Source organism: Salvia splendens, unplaced genomic scaffold (assembly GCF_004379255.2).
Source record: "Salvia splendens isolate huo1 unplaced genomic scaffold, SspV2 ctg159, whole genome shotgun sequence".
Taxonomy (NCBI): domain Eukaryota; kingdom Viridiplantae; phylum Streptophyta; class Magnoliopsida; order Lamiales; family Lamiaceae; genus Salvia; species Salvia splendens.
The window spans coordinates 1-5745 of record NW_024598798.1 but is presented as its reverse complement, the minus strand read 5'-3'; the positions used below and the strand labels follow the sequence as shown (position 1 = coordinate 5745).

Genomic DNA, 5745 nt, shown 5'->3' with positions numbered 1-5745 from the left:
GAGATAAAGGCATTTAATAGCATTGAACAAAAAAGAATGAATCAGTAGCAGCTTAACAGTACAAACATATCTTGGATTATTAGATAGAAATGTACTGAACTCGAATGGAAAGAACGAGGATTCGGAGCCTGAAATACAACTAAAGGAATACAGCATACGGAACGAGGATAAAACAAATAGGATGGGGCGATTTTTTGCACCTTTTGCTTCATTCCTTACCATCAGCAGCACGAAGTGAGCCAAGCTGAACAGGAGCTTGCGTCCCCACCACTTTGGACGAACCATAAGTGGAGAGGTCGATGCCCTTAGCTTTCTCCTTCTCGAGTTGCTCCTTGATCCAGAAGTATGTGATCCTCAATCCATCCTGTGGAAATGTCGGGAATAAGAAACGAGATAACATGGATGTAGATAAGCGAGAAAATATGGATAAGTGTACCTTAAGTTTCATGGAAGGTGCCCAACCAAGTTTTCCTTGATTAGAGTGTTGTCTGAGTTTCGACCACGGACACCCTCAGGCCCTGGAATGTGATGGATTGGGAGCTTCTTGTCATCAAAGCTCAGCACAATCTCAGCCATCTCGTTCATGCTCACCATCTCATCACTTCCAATATTGACAGGCTCCCGGAAGTCAGATTTCGTTAATCTGAAAATAATCGGTAAGATAAGCAACTCAGACCGCATAAATAATCTATATTCCAACTGAAACCTCTAGCTAAATGTAACATGAAAAGTAAAAGCAGCCTTCTTTATATCTAAACTAACTCCAAACACCAAAACATAACAAATGAATATGTACCATCTGAGGCATTTGAAGGTTATTTTCTCCTTTCAAGCAATGAAAAAGATCAAATAAATTCTCTACCCAGCAGCATTATTCGGTTTTATGGTATAACAAAAAATCACACTATTATTCAGCAGTGATATTTGAATGCAAGAAACTCCACTTATTGGGTAAATTTCATACCTTAGAACACCCTCAACACATTCATCAATGAAGGTAAACGATCGTGTTTGCTTGCCATCTCCCCACATCTCAAATTTATCAGTAGCAGTCAGGGCTTTCCTACAGAATGCAGCTGGTGCTTTCTCCCTCCCACCTATTATAGCAATTAGCAACACATGATATACATCTTACACAACTTTATTCGCTTAATTTCTATTTTTTGGAACAATAATAATAAACATTCTAGTCTACCTTTCCATGTCCCGAATGGACCATAAATATTATGGAACCTTCCAATGCGGCACTCTATACCAAAGTCCTTGTTGTAGTGTTTACACAACTCCTCGGTGGCCAGCTTCTCTAGACCGTAAGCATCTTGAGGCTACAATCACCAAAATGCGGCTCATGTCAGTAATGGAAAATAACATGTAAAAACAATCTAATCGAGATAGGAGGCGAAAAAACCTCTGCAGGCCATGCATCAGCCTCCTTCAAGCTAACGTTGGTCTCCAACTGCTTAAATTCAGGATAGATACAAGCGCTGGAGGCATAGAAAAACCTATACCCCAAAATTAAAGTCTATTTCAGTTCTTGAATTCAAAATTACATTCTAGATGAATGATATCAGTTTTAAGAAAGAAGACCTTTTAATCCCATTGATCCTTGCAGCCTCAATCATGTTAAAGCTGATCATTGTGTTGTTGTACATGATGACCGAGTGGTTCGACTGGATGAATCCCATCCCACCCATATCAGCAGCAAGATTGAACACATGATCAACTTTTTCAGTAACTTTCAAACAGTTATCCATCACCCTCAGATCCACGAGATGGAATTCGTGACAGAACATGTCCTCAGGCATATGCTCATTTTTCTTCCAGTCGGAAGCAATGATGTAATGACCCTCGCTCTTGAGACGCCTAGCAATATGAAGAAGCAATAAACCCACCAGCTCCTGTTATGGAAATCCGGAGCTTCTCCGAGGGCCAGTATGGCTCCCTCTCCAGCTCTTGGTAGGTGTACGCACCGTAAGTGGTTTCACCAACAGTCCCATTCTGCAATAAGGATGGACTAATATTTACCAACCAAAAAGCAAGTAAACAAAGCAAGATAAAAACTTCACAACCAAATCTACAGAAAGAGGAGACATTGAGAACAGCCAAACAGAGCTGATATTGAATAAGTCAATCCACAAACGATATAGGCAAGTAAAATGAACAAACACCGAATACATGATTCATAAGCATAATAATGCCACATGGTTCGAACCAGTCCTTCAAAAATTCAAACCTAAGGGGGACAGAGGTGGCTCACTTCCTACAGGGAATGGAATAAACATAACAAGAAACATTAAAAATAATTGAATAGTTGTTTATTCAAAGTTATTATCTCTTAAGGATCAAAGAGAAACCTGAAACATATCCAACCAATACGATTGAAAAAAGAAAGAATAATGATGAATGCTTTGGCATTCAACTTTACATGTTGATAGATTACTCTTGCAACATAGATAATGGCATAACAACACTCATAACAGCAAGAAATGAATGTAAAAAGTCCAAAACACAACTCCATTCATCAACGAATATTGGACTTTGTTATTTGGCAAGAAATACAGCATATACACAAAACAAAAATGCTGCTCAAATTTCAAATGACAAATTCACTCAAACCGGTATGAAAAAAACAACTACTGGAATTCAAAGCCATCATCACTTCACACATTAATCAAAAGAGACAAACAGATTTTACAAGACATGGATTTTACAACACCTAGCTCAGAAATTGAGGGTTTCATCCAAATTAAAAAACAGATTACCACGTAAAATGCATGAATTTTGAAAACAAGCAACAAAACAAATGAAAGAGAAACTATTCAGGAATTAACTGGGAAAGAATCAATTACCTGAGGATGATTAGAGTAGAGATGCGAATAGAGGAAAATTCTGCAAATAATTATCTTTGAATTCGAATAGATATGTGCTCTATTATTGCGCTATTTATACACACAACTGAAGCCATTTTCCGAAATTGTGAGGACATAAAATGTAGGGGGCTTATAAAGATAATTTTGCTTTTGAAAAAAATAAATTTATGTGTTGTTCTTCTTGTTGTACTTTTTCCTCAATTAATCAATTTCCCCCCATTCAAATACGTCACTCAATTCAGAAAATCGTCAAAGTTATGATTTTATCGGCCATTTATGAAGTTACGTGATATACTGGAATTTGACTAAATTTCATACTACATTCGTCCATAAAAATAGACAAAGTTGTAAATGACATAGGTTTTAATGCGCATGGTAAAGTAAGAGATGAGAAAAAGGTAGTGGAAGTAGTGTTAATGTATTTGTGATGTCCACATTTAGAATAATGTGCTGGGTTGGTATTTGATTAAAATTTTCCTTGTTTATAATTGGTCTAATTTTAGTGGAAGACACAAAATGATAAATTTAGTCAATTTTTTTTAGACGGAAGAAGTAGTTTTTTTAGTTATTTGCCCTTGACATTATTGGTGATTTGATAAAACTATTTCAAGCTATTAATAATTACAATAACACAAATGAATTTTTAAAAGTAACAAAAAGTACTTTGAATTATTGGCGATTAAATTAGAACGAGGTACGAAATAATAAAACACGAATCTGATTTACATAATTTAATATCAGTTTACATGAACGTAAATGATAAGATTAAAATAGGAATATAGTTTTATAAAAAAGGAGTAACGGATCGACTCGATACATACACGAACCTAATAAAACTTGACCATAAATTATTAAATTCGTGCGTATTCGTATCGTGTTGAAAATTTTAGGCCATTAGATTTAGCCATTTAGGTATAGTAAATTGACAATATCAATATATATATATATATATATATATATATATATATATATATATATGATATTGTAATTAGGACATCCACAATGGGGCGCTGTAAGACGCGCCCTATATGTTTTAATATTGTTTTGTTAATTAATTTAAATGTTTTCAAATATATAATGCAAACTAATTTAAAAACACAACGAGTAACCAAAAACCGGCGAATATTATATTAATAAATACACAAAAGTTACACGATTCAAGTTGGCTAATCTATGCAATTCCCAACTTTCGGCGCAACTCATCGATCAACCCCCGGGGAATTTCGGCTTCGGCGGGGTCCGTACGCTTCTTGAAGGCCTTGTGCGTCTGCAACAACGTCTTCGCCATCGAGGCTACTGCCAACGACTCATACGCGGCAGCCGTCGCGCTCGGGGCCGGGATCGGCGATGGCGCGGAGGCAGTCAAGGATGATGTCGCCGCCGCCTTCCCCTTGGCCTTCGCAGCCTTGACGCCTATGGGACGCAGGGAGGACATCGGTGTGCCGGTACAATCGTCCTCCATGTACGTCCGGTTAAGGTCCACCGGACGAGTTCCGCTTTCGCAGCTCGTGTAACCACCAGCTTCGGTGCTCTTCGTCCTCTTTGTCGCCCCGGTGTGCAGAATCCCGCCTTTGAACTTCTGTTTGTCCCTCAAGAGCGCCCAGATGGCCTCGTGCTTGAAGTCATCGCACAGGGACTGGTACGACAACAGCGCTTTAGCGCGCACGTCGCTCCCCTGCTCCCTCGCGCACTTCTCGTACTCCGACGAGAATAGGTTGATTTGTCTCTTCACCTGGTCCCAGTGCTTGCGGAGCTGCTCCCGTTGGCGCTTGTACGCGCTCGGCGGCTTCACCGCATTGTAGCGCTCGACGATGCGCTCCCTGTACGTCTGCTGCCTCTGGTTGTTCGCGGATATCGGGTCCTGCGATATATCCACCCAACACCTCGCCAAATACGAGGGTTTCATCCGGCTGGTAGTTTGTATGGCCGGGGGCGTACTCTTCACATACTCCCGGAGGTGGCAAATTCTGCGCGTGCTGCCGGTTCCGCTTCTTTTTCGCGGGGGCGGAAGCGAATGGGGTGGCGTCGGCTCCATGTTAGACAAACCGTACGATTCCGTGCTGAATTCGGGATCGTACTGTGCGTTGGCGTCGAATAGCCGATATTCGTCGGGTTCTGTACCCGGCCAACGCGCCTCCCCAAACATCGGACTGTTGGGACTTGCATCCATTTCGTCGAAATAATAAAAATGTGAGTTTTGAGAGTGAAATCGTGAAAATGAAACGTTACAAATGAAGGTGGTGTATGGGTATTTATACAAAAATAAAAAAACGCGTGGCATCGCCCGCGACCATCGTCCGTCGATCCCCCAATGGGACGCCCGATGGCGCGGATGATAGCCCATCGTCAGACGAGCCCACAATGACGTGGACGATGGCGTGGACGATATGTCATCGTCTGCGCTTCAACCGCGGACGATGCATCGAGCATGGGCATAGGGCGCGGACGATGGCGGACACCCACAATGAGGCGGACGATGGCACGCATCGGGCGTGCCATCGGGCGTCCCATTGTAGATGCTCTTACTAATTATCAATTGTCTCGGGCATTTTTGTTAATTTTGAAATAGTTAAAGAGATGTTGTGTGGTGCGCTCCCCAATAAACAAGAGAAATTAACAGGCTAATCAATACTTCAATACATTAATATCATAAATATTACAATTAATATCATTAATACCGGTAGTAAATTTGCTCCGATTGGTGTGACAATTTTAGTTTAAAACATGATGTATTAGTTTAAAACACAAATAAAACATTTTGTATGTATAGTGCAATTTCCCCGCTATTTTACTTTATTTTAACAAAAAAATAATAATTACAGTACATTATTCAATAGTAAGTGTGCCTTTCTCACTCGCAAAGCGATTGGGAAAA

At 40.2% G+C, this 5745-nt stretch overlaps 1 pseudogene; it reads right to left on the bottom strand.

Annotated features, from left to right (window-relative positions):
- Positions 1-1998, bottom strand: LOC121789177 (annotated as a pseudogene).
- Positions 1999-5745: the final 3747 nt, after the last annotated feature.